We start from the raw sequence: 22,743 nt of genomic DNA, 5'->3' as shown, positions 1-22,743 counted from the left end.
GGCCATGTAGACAGATATGACTCACAGATTGGTAATTTACCCAGGATAAACAGAATAATTGGTACAGAATCCATGGACTAGCCTTTTTCCCCCCTGTGAGACTTTATAAAGCCTCAATAGCGACATTAAGGCAATTTCTTAAATAATAAATCTCCATTTCCACTTGGAGAAAAGTCCTGGCTTTTCTGTCTCAATTTAGCCTTCCTTAAAAAGGTTATGCTTGGCTCTAACTTGTATTTAGCTGCATCCTAGGGCAAAAATTCAAGGAAAGTCAACAATTTATTCTTCAGTAAGTGCCACAGAATCAAATCCTTAAAGGCTACCGGGTGATGTTGTTGCGAACAAGTCGTCTGCTGTGTGTGTGATACTGCGAGGGTGAGGATTGGCTTATGCGCTTATGAACTGCTACCCGAGGATGGACTCGGTGGCTATTTGCACCGGGGAAGTGGAGATGCTGTTGTCACCGGCTGCATGCCTCCTCTTGATAGCATGCAGCATTATTAAGAGTAACCATAAATACCTAAAAAGCCACAATTTACGGGGGAGTTTCAAATTGCTTGCCCATATAAAAATGACATCATGTCATAGTTGTGGAGCATTCTCCTTCTGCGCCTCTGAGAAATCATGAAACAAACACCCATTCATTGCATTAGAGAAACAATTAGCCAATGTAATATGTAATAAAAAAAAACACAGAAAAATATATTTGTGTAGCTTTTCATTTAGTGAGTTCATTACAGACCTATGTTGGTGAGCTGGGGGAAATGAACTGGCTTTCTGTGTCTAAAATAGGACTCCTCGGAGTCTTTGGGGGCTCAGGCAAGTGCTGAGTCCCCTGCCTGCGTACGTGCACACACACACACGCGCTCGGTGCTTGGAAGACAGACACGAAGTGGATTGGAATTTGGCTGATTCCAACCAGCTCAAGGTCATTGCTGGCCAGTGGAATTGGTGAATACTAGCATTCTGGCATCCACAAACATGGTTTTGACGAAGTCCTAGGATGACCCTCAGAGGTGGTCCCTCGGACACCTGCAGGACACGCAAACACATGAACCTGAAGCAGCCGGGATCGGCAGCCGTCCCAGGCCTGACCCTGGCGGACTCGGGATGCTCTGAAAACACGGAGGCTGGACCCCAAAATAGCGATCCTCCTGAAAGTCTGGCTCTTTCTCTTCGACTGTGAAAAATAACATCCTATGGGGGTTGGGTGTCACACAGTTAAATTGTGGCAGATAAGCCTGTTGGCTGCTTCTAAAAACTTTGCTCTTGATGAGATGAACACTGGGTGTTATACTATATGTTGGCAAATTGAATTTAAATAAAATAAAATTTTTAAAAAATTGAGTTCAAAATAAAATCTTCACTCTTCAGGGTGACTTGCAGTACCCTGTGCAGCCAGCCGGTGAGGCCAGAGCGGGGGCTGTGGCTTCAGAGCAGTCACTGGCCGGTCATCCACTCTTCCTCTATGCCCTCACGCCCTGCTCACAGATCGGGGGCCGGGGCCTTGGTGAGCACCTGTGCCTGTCCGTTACCTTCTGGGCGGAACACCTGGTGGGCTGGGCCTTGCCCAGGGGTTAGGGCTGTGAGCACGAGGAGGGCTGCCTCCTTCCCAGGGAAACCAGTCCCCAAGAGGGGCTCCCTCACTTTGGTGGAACCAGCCTTCCTAACCTTGGTTTTAGTGACATTGCGGGATGTCTTCGGTCAAGTCCGAGCGGCTTACATATTCCTTTGGACTGACTTGTGAAAAAGCCTGCATTTCAGAAGAAGGATGCATGTCCTAAAACCAAACGACCCGTGTTGGCACGGTTGTAGGGAGTAGCGAGGGTGGGTGTGAGGAGCACGTGTTGCATGATGCTTTCTTTCTTTCTTTTCTTTTTTTTTTAAAGATTTTATTTATTTATTCATGAGACACACACACACACACACACACACACACATACACACACACAGAGAGAGAGAGAGAGAGAGAGAGAGACAGGCAGAGGGAGAAGCAGGCTCCATGTAGGGAGCTTGACATGGGACTCGATCCCAGGACTCCAGGATCAGGCCCTGGACTGGAGGCAGAAGGGTAACTGCTGAGCCACCCGGGCTGCCCCACATGATGCTTTCACCAGGGGCAGCTCGGAACTCCAGGACGGCCGGAAGCTCAGGGCTGAGTTCGAATCCCGGTCCTATCATTGCCTGTGATGGGGAGTATCCCGGGTACCTGCCAGAGTCTGGAGGATTGAATGAGGTAGGAGGACGCATGGGGCCCTAAACGCTGACCTTTATCTCTGTTGCTACCAGCCAATGACCACCTGCCCTAATGCCTGTCCTTAACTAGTCCTACGTATCTCGTGCAGATTCTGAAAACATTCTCTCATATACTCAACCAATTGGATAAGAACGCAGCCAACTGAATAAAGAAGAAACAGACCTGTAGACACAGACGCCCACAGACTGTCTGCCCGGACCGTAAAGGGGGAGTCTTCCAAGATTGCCCTGATCCCCCTCGACTCTAACCAGCCTGCCGGCTCCGCGGGGAGCACAGGGCCCTTTGAAGAGGGAGCAGGCCTCAGACGGGAAGTTAAGTGGATTTAAATGTAAGCAGGTCTAAAAAAGAAGACAAAATTCCACTTTAAAGACTTAGGAAAACAGCTTGAAATAAACGAGGCCAGAAATCAAAGTTTATAACGAGAGGATGGAGCGAGAAAAGAAAGCCCGCCCAGTCATTCTGACCCTGCCGTTGAATCCCTGGGCTCTCACAGCAACACATCCTTCCTCCTGCGGGAATTTTTCAAGTCGCCACTCCACGGAAATGTTTGCTCTGCCACCGAGCAGAAGATCCTTTCTCTGGTGGCCAGAGGGGGCCGGGGCCACTCGCCGTCCCTGCAGCTCTGCGGAGGTGCGAGGCCAGGACGCCGCTGTCACGTCTCATGAGCAGGATTCAGATACCACAAATATGTTTCTGTTTAAGCAGAAAGATGTGCATGATGCTGTCATTAGAGGCCAGGATGTCATTTTTCTGTCCTGATGGTGCGTGGGTGCCTGTCATCGCGCACCACCAGGTGAGCATCATGGCTCTGTTCTCGTGGAGAGCACATGCGGCAGGAAAAGGAAAGACGTGATGGAGAGCAGTTGGCTCTCTTTGGGGAGGCCTTGTTCTTGGGGCTGTCTCTTGGGTGGATTCAGGCACTCTCCTCTGGGTCCTGGGGCCCCTGGCGAGGTCCGTCGAGTACAGAGTGGTCATGTGCTGGCCACTCTGGAGCCTCGTTCCTGGCGTCGTCATCGGAAGTTGAGCCCCTCAAAGACGGGGACTGGATTTCAGGCACCAGCCGTGCCCCCAAGTAGAAACTCAATCACAATTCCTGACTGAATGTTGGAGGCATCTGGCTTCTCATTTCAAAAGGTTAGGAAAATGACCTTCTAGAAACTTCTGAGGAGTCGGAGAAGCGCAGGCAAGCCGGTTTCTCACCATACTCTTTTCTTGCCTTGTCCGTGTTTGTGGCTGTGGCTTTTCTGGCCGTGCCAGGAGAGGCCTCTGGAGGTCGGCGGAGGCCCTGGTGCCCTGGCCAGCTCCATGCTGCTGAGCAGAGTATGGCTTCTTCAGCCTCACATGAGTTCCCCACGTGTCACCCATGCCACGGATCTTGGCTCGTGGCTTTCCTAGTGGATCTCGTCTTCTGCTGCTCTTTGCCCGTGGAGTTGATCTAGGTCAACCAAGAGTGGGTAGGTGACCGTGACAGCCATCTGCTCCACATCCCCCAGGATCCTCCACCTGAGGATGACAAGGCGCTCTGCAAAAACCTATCGGTGTCTCCATTCAACGCAGGGGAGATCACGACGCAGACAAATGGGTTGGCGCCGGTCGTGCGGAGTAGCTCAGCAACTAGGCCAGGGGAATGATTGATGTCAGTGGCTCTCTGTTCTGGACTTTCTGCAGCACTCTGTGCTCTGGAGAAGGGGGAGAACCGGATCGCGCGGTTCCCCAGTCCAAGGCAGCTTTGTAGGACTGCCGCTCCATGACCCCTGACAAATGGTTATATTCATTACACCAAAGGCTGGAAGGAGCCACAACATGGGATACATATTTGAGGAAATATGCACACAACTCGGTTTATTTTTCTTATCTGATTTTTTTTTTCCTGGTGCAACATGAGTACTGTTGACCACTTGGCAGCCGCCTTTCCATACTTGAGTTGTTTGTCATTTCTGTTCATTTCCCTTTTGGGAGGAATTTACAGGCACATGTTGACCCAGCTGAATGGGAACAGGGAGCAACAGGAACCCCATTGAACAGGACCGCTGCAGAGCAGAGGCCCTTCTCGCCGCCGGGCCCGGAGCTGCTGCCCACGCCGGCGGGCCGGCCACCTAACGCGCCACGACTCCAGTCCGGAAAACCCAGGTCCTCTCATGGCCTGGCCTTGAAATAAACCCACTTTCCTTCCAACACTCTCTGGGACTGGTAGGCAGTTGGCGCTTCATTGTTGGAGTATCAGGAAGGCGCCCTCCATAGCAGCTGTTGCTAGGTGAGGCCTGGTTTCCCAGGGACCAGCTGGGAGGGGGGGTGATGGGGAGGCCTGCTGGTGGGGGGCCCGCCTTCTCCTCCCAGGCCCCCTCTGGGAGCCTCTGAGGCACCTCTCTCCCCCAGAGCCTGAGCCCGTGTCTCATTCCCACGGACCCATTTGCACCCTCACCCACCCCGTTTTCTGGACATTTCCAACCTGCCAGGCATTGGGATATATGAGATAAATTGGCAGCGGCGGCAGGCTCTGCCGTCCAGGAGCTCAGAGTCCTGCGGACAAGGCTGGCCCTGTGATCGGTGAACCACACCCCACCCCGTGTGGCTGAGGTCACTGCAGTCACGATGCATACTGCTGGCACCTGGCCTGCGTCCCTCTGGTCAGCTGCGGCGGGCGGGGGTGGTGGTGGTGCGAGGTGCACCTGCCGGGTGCAGTGACCACCTCCTCTTTGTACCTGAGAATGTCCTCTGGCCGCGGGAGTTAATACCCCAGGGAGGACCTTCAACCCCTGAAGCTTGAGAGTTGGTAGGACAATTCCTAAAATTGATAAAAATAGTAAAACTGCTGTTTTGTCCCTATTATCATGACTCAGCATGGGGCGAGGAGAGGGAGACGGCAACGGCTCTTGGAGGAAGCTGAGCGCACAGGCCTTGGCCACAGCCCTGCTGCTGACCTGTAGCCAAGGCTCGGCCTCCGGGGCCCCCACTCCGCCCCGGGGAGAGAGCCCCTGCGAGTGCCCCGCGTGGAGCTGCTGCCGAGGGGAAGTGGCTGGTTGCTGCAAAGCAGCTGGTGCGGTGCGCGGCACCTGTAAGTTTTGGGCAGAATGTCTCTGTTCCCCGTGGCTTCCCGATGCTTCCCTTCCTGTCTCTGCCAAGGGGTCCCGCATGCACCTCCCTTGATCTGAGCTGCCCAGATCTGAGCTGCTGGTGGGTGACTGCCCACGGCCATGTCACAGGTGTCCCCCAGGCCTCTAAGCCTCACGACACAGTGAGCTCCTCCGCTGGTGAGGAGGGAAGAGCAGAGCAGGGAAGCAGCACCAGACTGCCAGTCAGTGTGTGTCCCTCGGTCCCCCACCCCGCAGGCTCTTGGTCCCCTTCAGTGGGCAGCCCGTTGCTCCCAGCTGCTCTCGTAAGACAGGGAGGATGATTGTTGATTACTTTGCAGTGGCTTTTCTCGAACTTTCTCCTACTCTTTTTGCCTAAATGGATTATTTTCAGGAAATCTATGTTGTAAGACGGGACTCGGCAAACTATGGTCTTGCGGCCAAGTCCCTCCCACAGCTTGTCCTTGTAAATAAAGTTTTATTGGCACATAGCCAAGCCCATTCATTACTGCGTCACCGGCTGGCGGCTCTGAGCTTCCACAGCGGAGCCTGGTAGTTGCGACAGGGGTCATGTGACCTGCAAGGCCAAAAATATTTACTATCTGACTCTTTGCAGCAAACTCTGCCAACATCCTGTTGTAAGAGATACTCAAATGATATTCTTTAATTCTTGAGGATTGGGGCACATAATTAAGTTGCCCTTTTTTTAAAAAAAAAAATTCCAACATGTTAAAAGAAAGAAAATTGATTTGCTATAACATGTCCTGACATAGTCATGAAATAGTCTCATGAAGTCTCCTAGAGTAGTTCTTACTTTTTCGATGAGTCTCGGCCACATTTTAGGAAAACCTAAGAGAGGATCTAGAAAGAAGACAGTGAAATAGTCCATCAGATTTCTCCTGACCCAATGGCTGGGAGATAGTGGGAGATAGACTAGTATATGAAAACAATCACAAAAAAAAAAAAAAGAAAACAATCACATCAAAAGACCTTTGGCGATATTATCTGCAGCCCTAAAGGTTCATATGCAGACGTTTGTGGGGAGGGAATCTTTTTGCTTGGAAATTCTTGCTAAATTTAGACATAGGTATAATTAATTGTGCAGTTTTTGCCTTGTTCTTGTTTTAATTCTACCTGAAATGACATCATGAATCTGGAGCATCAGGAGGAATGAAGGAAACAGGTTTTATGTGCATTTAACTCCTAATGGGCATCTGTGGGCCGGGAGGATTCAAATGGAGCCCCTCCACTCCCTGTGGTTACAGATTAAAAATCTCACATGATTTCCGATCCACCGGACCAGAGTTTCTCAACTGCAGCACTACTGACCTGTGGGGATAATTGCTCATTGTAGGGCCTGACTTGTGCTCTGGGACTTCCAGCAGCATCCCTGGCCTCGCCCATCAGATGCCAGCAGTAAGCACTACCTCTCCCCACCTGCCCCGTCATGACAACCCACAGGGTCTCCAGACATTGCCAAATGTCCCCTAGGTGGCCACATCACCCTCAGTCGGGAACCACGGAATTCATCCAGGGAGAAGCAGCGTGGGTGCTGCTTCCGGGTGAGAGGCTCTCGCAGGTGCCTCTGGGGGAGGAGCCCAGAGCCCCTCTGCTCTGACAGCTCTGGACTTGAGCACTGAGGTCTGGCTCGGTGCTCTTACTCATCCTGAGCACATTCCTCCATCTGCCAGGTGAGCACTGCTCCTTTCCTGGCTGGGGCCCCCTCCAAAGCTCTGGGGAAAGAATGAGCATCTCTTCTGTTCAAACCCAGTGTGCTCGAATGTTCTTTCTGGAGGGGCATGTGGTTCTACCACAGTGCACACACACATACACACACACTTCTAAAATCATGGATATTTAAAAAGTTGGAAATACTTTCACAAGGAAGATGACAATCTGCGATACAAAGTGCATCAACTTCAGGGTGAAATATTTGGCGGGACAGGCCAGAGCTGAAAGGCTGGAGCGCCTAACGCTGCGGGGAGACTGGCAAGGATGCGACTCCGAAAAACTTCGCTCCCCTCCGAGTGCCATTTTATGTGATTCTCTGCCATCCACACAACAGCACTTCTCCCTGTTAAGAAAAAAAATCGGTCGCACCTCACAATCAACAGAATCATGGTTTCGACTAATCTCTATAATCAGCAGCTAATGTGCCTGAAGAATAGTAACAGAATATGCCCGTTATGAAAGAGCGTGCTTTTCTCATTTTATTTGCCTGTGATTATGTAAATTCCAGATATAGGGTGAAGGGAAGGGAAGCTGTGGGAGCCAGGGGGAGGTGCAGAGAAGGGCCTTCTGCTAACGAAGGGAGCCAGCTTTCACCCCCTGTGGAAGGAATGTATTTTCTGCAGATTGGCTGAAGCAGTTGATGGTTGAAATACGATGTGTTGGAAAGAGTGCAGAGCAGAGAGCCCTCTCCCGCTTTCTGATGTGGGGCGTCAGGGGGGTCCTCCCGAGCCTGGCGCCTGGCCGGAGGGGCCCCGCACCCTGAGGGTCTCAGGCCATCCATCCCTACCACGGCCCATAGCAGGGTGTTTCCCGGGGATCTCAACCTTTGCTCTCTCTCGACCTCCCTGTGTCACCCCCAGAAGGAGGAGGAGGAGGACCCCGAGGCTACTCTCCCGCATGCCTGGAGGGTGAGCCCCAGGGCCCAGGACACCCCCCTACCCCTGCCCCCCCTCCCCAGCCAGGGCACAGGTGGTCTGGTCTGCCTCTTAATTTTCCATGTGCAACTTTCACAGGAGGAGCGTTCAAAATGCACGTGGCTAAACTAATTGTGCAAATGGCTGTTCTCACTCACGGATGTCTCCTATTCCAAGGGCTCTGCAAATAGTTCTCTTGTGATGATGAGCTCTCTGGCTCTGGTGGACTCCTCGCTCTCCCGGCACAGATGTGTCCCGTCTGTGATCAGGACAGGTGGGCTGTGGACAGGTGAGCCGTTGCGTCTTGGCTCTGTGACTCCGGCTGTGTAGACAGGTTACTCAACACCTTTGTGTCTCCATTTGCTTCTCTGTGACATGGGAATAATCACCCTATTTCATGGGCGGTTTGTTGGCGGGGACGGGGGAGGGGAGGCCTCCATACACGCTAGCACCTGCCACTGTGGTGGGTCACTGCCAGGCCCAGGGGCCTATATGCCCAGGTGAAGGAATGCCAGTCCCATTCACCTCATTATTGCCTGATTCCAGGTCAACAACAGCTCTGAGGTCGTACTGAAGAGTGATTTACTGTGGGATTTCACCTCAAGTTGTGTGGACACTTGAATATTAAAGAGTGTTCTCTACATTCCAGCCACCGTTCCCAGCACTTTACCTGTATTACCTGGCTTGGTTGACAAAGAGGAGGCAGGATGCTGTTACTGGCTCCATTTTACAGATGAGGAAACAGAGACAGGCTCAGAGAGGGTCTCTGGTTGCTCGATGTCACACAGTCTTTAGCGGCCGGCAGAGCAGATCCCAGATGCGGAAGGAGCCTCCCTGTCCACCCCGGCGTGTCAGCCACAGTGGATTTGTGTGCTTGAGCCTTGAGTGTCCAAAAAGGCTGAGTTCTTCAGTTTTCCATAAATCCTCTCTATTTTGAGCCACTCTTCTATCAATGACAGAAAATTCTGGGTGTAGTTACATCAGAGATGGGGGCACATACATTTTATTTTATTTTTTTTTTTTTTTAAATTTTTATTTATATATGATAGTCTCACAGAGAGAGAGAGAGAGGCAGAGACACAGGCAGAGGGAGAAGCAGGCTCCATGCACCGGGAGCCCGACGTGGGATTCGATCCCGGGTCTTCCAGGATCGCGCCCTGGGCCAAAGGCAGGCGCCAAAGCGCTGCGCCACCCAGGGATCCCTACATTTTAGAACTAAATACCCCAGCTCAGCTTTTTGTTCCACCCAATCTTGTTTTAAATCTCTGGGGCCAGGTGCCTTTCTCTCCCCTTCTCTCCCCTTGGTACGTCACGCACCTGTTCTAGAGGTGAGACATCCTATCGCTCTGCTCATGTCCTAGTATCTCAAGAAAAAAAAAAAAACAGCCTGCACGCTTCCCTTTATTTGGTTGTTGGGCAGTTTGCACTGGTCCCTAAAATAGCTGAAGGACCAGATCATTCTTCGGACCTAGAGGTGAGGGTCCCGTGAATTCACTCTCGGCTTGGGTGTGTTTAAGTGCAGAGCTCAGCTGGCTGACTTTCCCAGCTGCTAGAAAACACTTCATGGAAGCAAATATTTGGCGAAACAGCACTTCACCAAAGACAACTCGAGCTCTCAAGACAATTTTCTTTGCGAAGGCTGAAAACCACATTTCCCCAAACCAAACGAAATGAAGGTAAACCGAAGAAGCCCCACTTTCGTTGCAAATTTGACTTCAGGGTATAATTTTGAAGTCGAGAGCAGTTTGAGAGTGTTTGGGGGAAAAAAAAATTTCTAATTACAGAAAACAGCATAGGCACAGAGGGAAATTTGTAAAAACCTGGACTGGCCAGCTAGAGAAGTCAAGCTACTGAATCACATCCCCAAAGCTGCAAGTTGCTCAAGGCTGGTGAGTTATCTCAGCGCGTTTTATCTTCCCTGGGGATTTTAGAGTAGTCGTAGGATGGTTCGAGTCCCTGCCCACTTATCAGAGCGGTCCCTCTGAAGGGGACTGTCATCTGCTAAGTGGACAAAGGGCGTCCGTTGGCTGTTTGTGCAGATGCACGGTGGGAAATGCAGCCACAGGTTTCTCGCAATCCCTGGGCGGCTGGAGGCTGGATTCTGAAGTTCGCTCGTGCGCACAGAGAGGCATTCAGGGACAGGAGTGCTGAGGATTACTCACGTTATCTTTAAGATACCGCCTCGCGCTGCTCTGCAATTAGGAGGAGCCTTCCCGAAGCTGGTCTGGGTTGGGAGAAAGCTGGATGGCAAAGCAACAAGATAATTAGGCACAATTGAATTAACTAAAGAGTCACTGTCAGCCTTAGCTGCGATCCCCCTCATTTCATGATCCCCAACTCTGGAAGGTCTTTGTTTTTGTTTCATTGCATCATTTTCAAGCAGTACCCACAACACCCAAGAAGGCAGCGCAAGCGTGAACATGAGTGGGGACAATGGATGCTCCGCTAGCTTGATCTGGAAAATATTTTGTTGGGTTGGCTTCGTCCACACGCCACTCAGGTGGGCTTGTTACCTTACACGCAGGTCACACGACGTGCCCTCGTGGCCGTCTTGCTCTTTTTCTCTCTCAGTTCTGCGTCTGACTTGGAGGGTGTGGAAAACGTGAGCAGAAGAGATTTTCTGCAAAGGGTGGAAGTCCACACCCGAGGGCGTCTTCTGGTGCTCAGGCTTTCCAGCAGGGACAAGAGCTGGACTTGGAAGAGACGTCAGGGGTGTCTAAGTTGGCGTGATCCGATCAGCCGTGCGCACAGGTGCCCAGCTGAGAGGCGATCCGGGGCTGAACCCCCCCACTCCGTCCCACTCGCCAGGCTGGGGTCTCACGCTGCCTCTGCCCAAGGAGGAAGCGCGAGTGTGCTTGGGTTATGGGGGCACAAGTCAAGGCCTTTGTCTGCTCGCTGAGCCCGTATGTGGGAGCCGTGGCCACCCAGAGAGGACACCATTTACTAACTCCCATGGAGGTGCTGTGACGGCCAACAGTGGCCCGGAGGGCAAGCGACGTGCTTCGGGACAGTTAGCATTTGCTCAGCGCCTTTGTGAGTGCCGGTGGGCACGCAGGGGCTTCAGGGATGTTTAGTCAAAGTGGGATCCCATGTTCTCAACTACCTGTCCCTCTCGTTCCCTCCCTATCTCCCCTCTCTTCCTTCCTTCCAATTCAGTTCTGTTTAAGGGACATTTATTAAGGTTTTCTTTGTACCAGGTCCTGTGCTGCTTGTTGGGAAAGAGTCAAATTCAGTGAGGCCCAACTCTCTGGGTTGTGAAAAGCCAAGTGGTGTAGAGTGGAGGTGCCCATTGAGGCTACAGCTTTATTTGGAAGTAGGCTCAGCAGACCCAGCAGACCAGTGTTCTTGAGAGTCTATGGCCAGCAAGGGGCTGTGGGGAATACAGACATTGTCCTGACATGTCCTTCTTTGAGTTTGCAGTGTTACCTGGAAAGCAATCTCTGGCTTCCCCGTGGGTGTTAGTGCTCCTTTGGCCTTACATATTTCTCAATGATTTTACTTTTTCAATACACAAACTTTTGTGTATTGTTTGGCAGGATGATGGCCCCAACTTTGAGGCAGGGTTGACAGATGCAGCGGAATAAACAGACAAAATTAAAATAATAACATACCCCCCTCCAAGGATGCCTGGTTAAATTTGAATGTTAAATAACCATAAATAATTTATTATTATTATTATTATTATTATTATTATTATTATTATTATTATTTAGTATAAGGAGGCCCCATGCAACATTTGGGATATACTGAAAAATCTTTTTCTGTTTATCTGCTATTTAAACTGAACTGGGGGACGCCTGGGTGGTTCAGTGGCTGAGAGTCTGCCTTCAGCTCAGGGCATGATCCCGGGCTCCTAGGATCGAGTCCCACATCGGGCTACCTGCATGGGGCCTGCTTCTCCCTCTGCCTGTGTCCCCGCCTCTCTCTCTGTGTGTCTCTCATGAATGAATGATTGAATGAATGAATTAAAAAAATAAATAAATAAAGTGAACTGAATGTCTGGTATATTATCTGGTGCCTCTTCTCTAAGGAACTCAGTAGACGTGACTTAAAGTCAGGTATGGGTAAAGAGCTAATTATGTTTTAGGCCACAGTCCTTAAAAAAACAAAGAGGCCAAAATACTTAATATTTGAACTTCTAAAATTAAAAGCAGTAGTGCAACCACAGAGTTTGTGTGGCAGAGTGGAAAGGACATAGGCTGTGAGCTCAGATAGACACAGATCCTACTTCTGGCTCTGAGATACGGTTTATCTAGTGGGGCGTCCTGGCTCGCTCGCGCTCTCTCAGGGCAAGGCACACGGTAGGATTGCCTTTCTTGGCCTGATCTTAATGGGCTGTGCCCAGTGGAATGGGATGACATCAGTCATTTCCAGGTGGCAGCAGGAAGAGCCAGGGCACCCCCGGCCAGGCTCTGTCTCTCTGCCGCGGTGACCCGCAGCACTCCACGTGGGGCTGCGCCTCGGTCCTAGGCTGGTACTCTGGAGAAAGAATGACACCAGCTCAGAGAAGAGCTCCCAGGCCACCTGCAAAGGGGCATCATTGTAAGTCTCCGGGACTGGGGATTGTTTTGTGCAGCAGGATCAAGCCTCTCCTACAGATGCCCGGTGTCGGGGTACCTTGGGCGAGCCTCTCACCTTCCATGACACTTGATGTCCATATTTGAAAAGATAATATAACCAATCCTTTTCTATACAAACTTTTAATTTTGAAGTAGTTTAAGACTCGCAAGAAGTTGCAAAAATAGCACCGTGTAGGCTGAGGCTCCAGTAAAGAGCACTTAACATAGTTTGTGGAAAATCCTGGTTTGGTCACCTGAGGCATAAATGTTCCCGGGAAGGAAGGGATACTCTTAAAGCCAAATGGCTGCAAGTTGATTCTGAGCGAAGTCCACGTAGTCATCCTGGGAAAACAGGCCGCCCTCTGACGGGGTAACCAGCCTGCTGCCTGGCCCACCATCCCTTGTCCGGCCTGGTAGAGAGGCGTTGGCTCTTCGTGAACCGCAGGCTGACAGTTAAGCTTTCTTCTCTCCTTAGGGAACTGGTCCAAAGGGTTATGTAAGTTTTCTCTCTTACACACATTCAAAAAAACATGTTAAAACAATACAAAATGTCTACTGTAACCACATGAGAGCTGAAAAAGCAGGCAGGAGCTCTTCTTTCCATTTATAACATGTCCTCCACGGGCCAAGGATTTTGGCTACGTCTTTTTAGAAAGTTTTGTCCTGTTTCTGGGGCTGCCTGATGGCAAGTCATCCTCTGCCACATTTTGGCCAAATGGGATTTGCTGATTCTCCTCCTGGTAAGAGGAGCTGTAAAGATAGGGACAGCTCAGCAGGGTCCCGGTGAGCTCAGGACAGAGCCTTAGACAGGGATGAGACCCTTCATACTCTCATTGGAGCCCACCTCCAGAAACAACCTCCTTGTCACCACACGTTTATTAAGCATCTGTCCATCTCTGACTGCAGACTTTAAAACGAAAGGTTGGGATGCTTTGCTTTCCAAGCTTCCTTCAAATTCAGGAGCTCTGTGTTTGCGGGTCCTTGTCGTTTGGAAAATCATCCCCATCTCCTCCCACCAAACCAGGTCTCTAACTGCGTACAAAGCCTTGTCAGGAATTGGTCACCTGCTACGTGGCCCTTAGGGAAGATTCGGGCTCTCTTAGGACCTGATTACCTTATCAGACTGATTTCACTGGCATTTAAATCATTTCAGTATTTAAGATTTTTGTTATTTAAAGATAAGGCCAGACCCTTGAACAAGAAAGAGGAAGAGAAACCGAGACGAGAATAATTTTTACTAGGAGCTGTGTGTTTAAAGTGACAAATGGAGTCCCTTACCATATTGGTTTACCTTTTAGCGACATTTCAGTGCCTGCAATGGATGGATTTATTGGTCCCCAGGCTTCGGTTCCCATGGCGCAGAGACCATAGCCCGTTTCTTGGACTAATTTCCATGTATTATATAATTTTTTTTTCTGGATACACTTATTTAATGCCATGTCTCAATTCAGAGCTTGGTCTCTGAAGCTGCCAACGATTGCTTGTTCTGCTCTTGGATTCATTTCAAGTTGCTGAGAGCAGGAATTTCTGAGGCTGCGTGAGGATTCTGACACAGGTAGTGGGGAGCGGAGGACAGAACCGGTAGGGATTGGAAACAAACCGTCTCCATGAAAACAGTCTGATATTTAATGCGATCCATTTAATGATCTGATGTGCTTGGGGCATGAGAAAGGAGGAGCTGGTGGATGGTCACGTTGTTCTTGAGAACCTTGGACTTGTACACTTAGATGTGACTGCACGGCCCCTCACCCCCAGCTCCTGGCAGGTTTTCATGGCAGCCCCACACGCCGAATGGCATTTTCTTCCTGTCTTAGTCAGTTTGGGCTGCTATAACAAAATACCATAGACTTGTGGCTTGAAACAAAACAAAACAAAACAAAACAAAACACATTTATTTCTCAGAGTTCTAGAGGCTAGAAAGTCTAAGATCAGGGTGCAGGCAGATCTGATGTCTGGGGAGAGTTCTCCTGGCTTTCAGGGGGTTCCCTTTTTGCCCTGTCCTCACATGATGGAAAAAGAGAGAGCTCCTGTCTTTTCATCTCTTTAGAAGGATGCCAGTCCCATCATGGGGGCCACACTCTCATGACAACTAAACCTCACTTCCCAAAGGCCTGCCCCCAGATCCCATCACATTGGAGATTAGGGCGTGAATATATGGCTTTGGGGGGCGAGGGACACACATTCAGTTCATAGTATTTCCCCCATTCCTCCCACATTAGCTGAGCACTGACTTTATGCCCAGCTGGAGGTGGAGGCTCCACATGCTGAGAAGACCTGATTCCTGCCCTCCTCTCATAGGGACAGATGGTAAACAAGTCTTCATGAATTGGTGCAGCAAGGGCTGAGCTGGAGGTATGTGCTGATTGCTAGTGGTCCATCTTGGAGGCATGAAACGAACCCTTGAGCTCTCTAGGAAGCAGGGAAATTAAAGGGGCCTCAGATGAAACCACAGAACTGTGAGAGAGCACGGTGTGTTCAAGGAAGCAAGACTGAACTGTGTTGGGTTACAGGGAAGGAGCAGCAGACGAACTGGGACATATCAACCAAAGTTTGGAGATGGGGATCCTTAAATGCTGAACCTGATCTGGGAGGCAAGGGGGGCAGCTCACTGGTTTTTTTCTCATATTATGTTTTTTGAGTGTGGAAGTAATGCATTTTTAGTTACATCTCAGGATGAATGCCTTGGTGTGTTGGGCTGCTGGAGAAGGGACCAGGTCACTGCTTGGCAAGGTGGTCAGCGTGACATTCCCTGAGATGAGCAGGACACACTGTGACCCCCTGGGAAGAAGCTCTAGTTGATCCAGCCTCTGACTAGCTTCTCAGGAGAGATGTGCTCTTTGGCTGTAGCACAAACAACTTGGGTGGCCATTCAAATCCAATCCAGCCCATTCTGTTAAGTGAGCATCTTTAATGTACTTCAAATACCCAGGGATGCTTATACTCACACGTGTTCTGTGAAAGGTAAATATACTTCTGTCTTGTTTTAGCTCTGTTATCCTGGGTTGTTTTTGGAGTGGCTGACTTCACATCCTAAATAAGCTCTCATCAGGTTTGCACTGCCCTTCACAGCCAGTCTTTTCCTGGGGTCTTCCCCAAAGCATCTGTCCACCACTGTCGAATTGCTCTCTTTGGTTGCCCAGGTATGGATCCACACCCACCCCCAGCTATCCATAGTTGGTCAAGCTCTCAAGGCCCAGCTCATACCATCTCTTCTTTCAGAAGGGAAATTCCAGCTGCGTTATTTGGCCAGGTTACCTGACCTGTCCAAGCTTGAGTTTTTCCATTGTGCAATGTGAATAACAATAGTGTGTTATTTTAGGCACTGGGTGAAATGATTGGCATGTATTCACACATTGCATTTAAACCCTATACCAACTCCATGGGTTGGGTTTTATTTTTATGCCCATTTCACAGGTGAGGTAATGGAAGCACAGAGAGGTAAAGTAAGGAGAAAATAGCTATACTGAGATGTGGAGAGAAAAAAAGAGGCAAGGAATAAAGAAAAAAGCATGAGATATTTGAGAAATGGCAAAAATGCCTCATACTTGGGTAATTTTCATCTGAGAAGAAGAGAGAGAATGGGGAATGGCAATATTTGTAGCTATAACAGCTACACACCTGTCAAAAAGCAATGAAAGATATTACACCACAGATTCAAGAATGCCTGGGAACTCCACAAAATACACACACAAGAAGACTCCATTGAGGCACAGTAAAAGTGCTGAAAAGCAGTGCCAAAGAGAAAACTCTAGGGAAGGCAGAGACATAAAAACACATTCCCTTCAAAGTAACAACAATATGATTGAACAGTTTAGTAAGATTTAATAACAGAGTTATCTTCAGAATTAAACATAGAGGTGAACGTTCCTTGTCGACGATAAAATGCCACATGCTTATTTATATTATGCACTTATGCAAAATAATACATATTTGTGCCACTGATAACAACTGACATAATTCTGAGCACATGACAGAAGCTCACCTTCTGAATGAAATGACATCTTCTCTATTTTCTTTCTGAAAGTCTGCTTCACATCTTGTATTGCTTTAAAGACTCTGACATCTGACTTTTGCCTCTATGAGGGAGTAATGTGTCTGAATTTAGACAAAATATGTGCAACAACCTTTCTATGCATTAGACATCAGTAAATAAGTAAATAGTCTCCTAGGACTATGATCCCAGGTGAAGAGGAGCACATGGAATGAGCCCCATGATTGCCCTGGCTTTCTGCATGGAAGCAATTTGGGGTCATGCTGCAGAGAGGGAGAATCTAAACAGTACCAGGTGGTCTTACTAAGTTGAGAGAGACATAACTGAGTTGGGGGAGGCAGATAGAATGTATGGGGAAGAGCACCAGAGAGGAGGGAGTTACACAGAGAAAGACTGCCAGAAATAGCACAGAAGTTCCTTGAGTATTTGGCTAACTGCTGTTCTGCACTTACATAAGGCTAAGCACCATGAGGCTGGGCTGAGAATGGCTTCTAGGAAAGGATACTTACTAGGGAGCTGTAAGGTGAACAGTCCCTGGATCTTATACAGGATCAGGAATGATCCAAGATCCTATCAACCAGAGGAGAGAGACCTCATTGGATATGAGTGACATTTCGTAAAGAACCAGAAAGGTCTTGCCATAGCAATGAAGCTAAACATGTCCTTGAAGAAAGGGATATTCTATACCACCTTAAAATAGCTTCAAAATTCACAGTTCTAGCATCTGATCAAGATTTATTAGATGTGCCAACAAGCAGGAAAATATGACCCATTAACAGGAGAAAAGTCAGACAGTATAAGCAGATCCAGAAATGACAAGGATGATGACATTGGTATAAAAAGACATTGGAACAGCCCTAATAAACATGGGCAAGATGTTTCAGGGTGTGAAAGAAAACATGAGTGTAATGGGAAGAAAACGGAAGATATATGCATATGAACCAAATGAAAGTTTAGATATGGGAAATACAATATTGGGAATAAAAAAATTCATGGGATAGAATAAACAGTAGATTTAATGTGATAGGGGGAAGAAAAGATGAGTTTGCTTGAATTTTTAGGAACATAAGCCATCTCAACTGAAAGACAGAAAGAAAAATAAACAGAGTATCAGTGACCTGTGGGAAAGTAGCAGCTGGTTTAGCATACATATAATTAAATTCCTAGGAGAAGAAGAGAAGGGACCAGAAAAACATTTGAGGTAATAATGGTTAAAAATTGTCAGCTTTGATAAAAATTATAAACACATTAGATACAAGGATCTTTACAAACCAACAAGGATAAACACACACACAAACTCAAAGGCACAAAAAAATCATAATCGAACTACTGAAAAGATATCTTAAAAGAAAACATCTTAAAAGCAGCTAAAGAGTGAGGACACGTTACATTTCAAGGAACAAAGTAACTATATTGAAGACTTCTTATCAGGAATTAGGCAAGTTAGAGACAGTGGAACGGCATCTTTATTTTATTTATTTTTTTATTTTTTATTTTTTTTAAATGTTTATTTATTTATGATAGTCACAGAGAGAGAAAGAGAGAGAGGCAGAGACACAGGCAGAGGGAGAAGCAGGCTCCATGCACCAGAAGCCCGATGTGGGATTCGATCCCGGGTCTCCAGGATCGCGCCCTGGGCCAAAGGCAGGCGCCAAACCGCTGCGCCACCCAGGGATCCCGGAACGGCATCTTTAAAGTGCCAAAAGAAAAGCCAGCAAAATACTGTTAACCCAGAACTGCATACCCAAAGAAAATATATCACAGAACTGAATATGAAATATGCACTTTTGCAGAAAAACAAAACTTGTATGAATTTGCTGCAAGTAGAAATAAGAAATGTTCCGCTGTATAGGAAATGTTAAAAGAAGGTCTTCAAGCAAAAGGATGATGATACCAGATAGAAACTTAGATCTACACAACTTAATGGGGAATGGTGGAAGTGGTAAATACACAAGAAGGTATAAAAATTTTCTTCTTGCTTTTAAATTTCTTTATGGACAAATTAATTACTTAGCTATTTGCTATGGATCACCCACGAGGCCACCTGAGTTGATGTTTTTGTGGGAAAGTATTTAATTAGAAACCCAACTTCAGTAATAGACAAGAGCTATGCAGTAGTTCTGTTTCTTCTTACATCAGCTTCGATTATTTGTGTTTTCCAGAAAATTTGTCCATTTCACCCAGGTTGTAGAATATTTAGCCTAAACTTATTGATTGTGGTGTTTTGTTATCTTTTTAATGTCTGTAAAATTTTTAGTGAAAGAAAAATTTTCTTTCATTTCTAATATTAGAAATCTGTACCTTTTCTTTATCAGTCTTATCAGATGTTTATTAATTGTATTGATCTTTTCAAAGAATTAACTTTTGGTTACATGGATTTTCTGTTTTTTTAATTTTGTTTTGTTTTGCTTTTGTTCCCATTTCATTTATTTGTGCTTTCCACTTTATTGTTTTCTCCTTTCTACTTACTTTGCTTATTTACTTTCTCTTTTCTACTTCAATTTGCTTTGTCCCTCTAGCTCAAAGTGCTAACTGGTTTAGCACCTCTCTGCTTCTCTAATATGAACATTTAGAGTGAGAACACCCGCTAGTCAGTATTTTAGTTGTCCTTGAGAGATTATAATGCATTATGGTTATAGTTTCACTCAGTTCAAAGTATTTTTTAACTGTCCCTGTGGACTTTTTTTTTTTTGGTCCTATAGATTATTTAAAACTGTGGCTTATATTTAAAATTCTGACATCTTGAAGATTTTAAAGATTTCTTTCTGTTACTGATATATAATATAATCTCACTTAGGTCAGAAAACATATTCTGTATGTTTTCCTTCCTTTTTTAAATTTAATTAAGTTTGCTTTATGACCCTGGTTACAGTCTATCATGCTGAATGCTCCTTGTGTATTTAATGAGAATATGTTCTACAGATTTGGGATAGAGTATTTTATAGATATCAGTTAGGTCAAGTTGGTCAATAGTATTCTTCAAGTCTTCTCTATCCCAATTAGTTTTCTGTATACTCCTTCTATCAATACTAAAAAAAAGCATGTTGAAATCTTCAGCAGGTTGTGAATCTGTTTCTCTTCCCAGTACTTTCAAGGTTTCCTTAATTTATGTTGAAGTTTTGTTATCAAGTTTTGAATAAGGATGTTGGAAGACTTTAGCTGGCTGATTTTAGGACTTAAGGTAAAGCTATAAGAATCAATGTAGTATAGTATTAGTGTGAGGACATATATAGATCAACAGAACAGAATAGAGAATGGACCAGGCATATTCAGTCAATTGCATTTTTGTAATAGTACCAACTTCAATGGGGAAGGGGATGACTTTTCAACAAGCAGTGCTCAAATAGCTGCTATCCATATGGGAAACTATGAAACTTGACTCTTGTCTCATGATATATTTAAAAACGTTAACTCCAAGAGGAGCATAGACTCACCCCTAAAATCTGAAAGAATAAACCTTCCAGAAGAAAACATTGGAAAAATCGTTTTGCCTTGGAGTAGGCAAAGTTTTCTTAGGTAGAACACATAAGTACAAATCAAAAACCTATGTGTCAACTATACTCAAAAAATTATAAACATTAATTTGGACTTTATTGAGTGAATAAAGTGAATAACTTGCTCTTCAGAGTACACTATTAAGAAAAGGAACAGGTAAGACAAAGAATGGGAGAAAGCATTTATCATACATACCTTATAAAACCCTATATCTGGAATATATAAAGAACTTTAAAAACTAGGTAATATGGAGGCAAATCCCATTAATATTGAGGAAACGTAAAACAGGCTTATTTTGTTGTATGTAAGTTACACTTTTAATCCCCAGAATGGATGCAAGTATTTCTTTTGACAGTTCTGTTCCCACACAAGATGGAATGAGTACTGGGGGCTAGATTTATCCCCTGAAACAACCACAAAACTACAAAATAAAAACCAGGCAAGAGATGTACAACAGTTTTCAAGGCACTGGGTACCAGGCAGCAGAGGACATGGATCCCTGGAAATGGGAAATGATCGAGTGAGCCCTAGGATTGCTCCAGTTCTTTTTTTTTTTTTTTTTTTTTTGACATTTTGTTTATTCATGAGAGACATACAGAGAGGCAGAGACATAGAGGGAGAAGCAGGGTCCCGGTAGGGAACCTGATGCAGGTCTCGATCCCAGGACCCCGAATCATGACCTGAGCCAAGGGTAGTCACTCAACCACTGAGCCACCCAGGTGTCCCTGCTCCAGTTTACTGATGTTTTAAGTTCCTGGACTGTAGCACAAGGAAGGGGAACCCAGATGGAGCCTAATTGGTTTGATGTGTCGAAGACAAGGATCGAGAGTCTGGGAAGACCATCATGGCAGAGGTTAGAGGAGCAGAATAGTGGAGAGCACAGAGCTACACAGAGTGAATCCAGAGAACTGCAGAAGTGCCTCCTGGAGTATTCAGTAGGGCATGATTAGTACATGCATGTGAGGAATTACCTGAAGTTGAGGAAAAATACATCCAGAGGGCACAGGATCGGGAATAGTGCCTGTTTGCACCTGCCAGACTGGAAAAACTCATAACTCACAGGCATTGGTGGTATTCTCAGGAGGGTCTTGCCACACTAGTGGGAAATAGTTAGACTGAACTATGTTCTAGACCCACCTAATTAGTCATAGAAACTATTCCTGAAAAATCAACTTTTTCCAAGTAACTTACTATCATCTTTACATTATGCCAAGAAAACCCAAAAATATTTATAGAAATAAAAGAAATCCAGTGCCCAACAGGGTAAAATTCACAATGTCTGGTATCTAATCACAAATTACCATATATGCAAAGGATCAGGAATATACAACCCAAAACGAGGAGAATAATCCATCAGATTTGACCTAGAACTCACACAGGTGTCGTATTTAGCAGACAAAAGCATCGATTGACATGGTTAGTATAACTGTATTCTGTATGTTAAAAAAATTAGGTGGAGACATGGAATATATAAAAATGACCCAAATTCAATTTGTAGAGACAGATATTGCACCATGTGAGATGAAAAATATGCTGGATTAGACAAGAGATTAGACACTCCAGAAAAAAAGATTAAGGACCTTTAAGACATAGCAATAGAAACTGTCCAAAAGGAAGTACACAGAGAAAAAAAATGTTAAAATGTCCAAAAGGAAGTACACAGAGAAAAAAAATGTTAAAAAAAAACAGCCTCAGTAATCTGTGAGAAAACTTCCAGTGACCTAATATAAGTGGAACTAGCAGCTCTGAAAATGGGGGAGGGAAAGAAGACAGGGAAGCCATACCCAGAAATAATAGACCCCAAATATCCAAATTCTATGAAAACTATGAATCTACAGATCCAAGAAGCTCAATGAACCTTAAATACAAGAAAATATGGGGCCACCAGGGTGGCTCAGTGGTTGAACATCTGTCTTCGGCTCAGGTCTTGATCCTGGGGTCTTGGGATCGAGTCCCACATCAGGCTCCCCTCAGGGAGCCTGCTTCTTCCTCTGCCTGTGTCTCTGCTCCTCTCTCTGTGTCGCTCATGAATAAGTAAATTAAATCTTAAAAAAAAAAAAAACCCACAAGAAAATATGGTGAAAACCACATCAAGGTACCTCATAATCAAATTGGTCAAAGCCAATAAAGAGAAAGTATTACAAGGAACCAGAGAAGAAAAGCACATTGTATACAGAGGATGACAGCATATTTCTCATTGGGAACGAGAAGAGCAGTATCTTTAAAGGACGGAAAGATGGTGTTCTCAACCTAGCATTCTCTACCTAGAGAGAGTATTTTTCAAATCTGAAGGAGATTTCAGACATAAAAAGTCCAAAAGAATTTATCAACAGGAAACGTACAAGAAAGTCCTTTAGGCAAAGGGAAAAAGATACCGGCTGAAAAAGAGGTCCACACAGGGAATGAAAAGCACCAGAAAAGCAAACTACCTGGGTAAATACAGAAGATATTTTCTTGCTATTTCCATCTCTTTAGGAGAGAGCTGGCTGTTTAAACAAAAATTGTCACAGTGTGTTTTAGGGTTTCTGACAGTGTGTAAGTTAAATGTATGAAGCAATAGCATAAAGATTAGGTCGGGAGAAATGAAAGTAATGCTCTTCTGTGTGAAGTGGCGTAATATCGCTTGAAGGTGATCCTATAATGTGAAAAAGGTGTATACTACATACCCTAAAACAACCATTAAAGTAAAAGAACAAAGACATGTAGCTAAGCGGCCAGGAAATGA

The 22,743-nt window shown here is 46.3% G+C and overlaps 2 long non-coding RNA genes across 2 annotated transcripts; one reads left to right on the top strand and one right to left on the bottom strand.

Annotated features, from left to right (window-relative positions):
- The first annotated feature begins 4,238 nt into the window (after nucleotides 1-4,238).
- Nucleotides 4,239-5,819, top strand: LOC111097251. Its single transcript, XR_005362971.1, has 2 exons — nucleotides 4,239-4,511; nucleotides 5,098-5,819. It is a non-coding gene; the product is annotated as an uncharacterized LOC111097251 (long non-coding RNA).
- Nucleotides 5,820-7,167: 1,348 nt separating this feature from the next.
- LOC111097250 lies at nucleotides 7,168-8,332 on the bottom strand. The gene is made up of 2 exons (XR_005362970.1): nucleotides 8,132-8,332; nucleotides 7,168-7,402 (listed from the first exon to the last, which is right to left on the bottom strand). It is a non-coding gene; the product is annotated as an uncharacterized LOC111097250 (long non-coding RNA).
- Between the last annotated feature and the right edge of the window lie 14,411 nt (nucleotides 8,333-22,743).

Source organism: Canis lupus, chromosome 8 (assembly GCF_011100685.1).
Source record: "Canis lupus familiaris isolate Mischka breed German Shepherd chromosome 8, alternate assembly UU_Cfam_GSD_1.0, whole genome shotgun sequence".
Taxonomy (NCBI): domain Eukaryota; kingdom Metazoa; phylum Chordata; class Mammalia; order Carnivora; family Canidae; genus Canis; species Canis lupus.
This window is presented reverse-complemented; position numbering and strand designations above follow the sequence as displayed.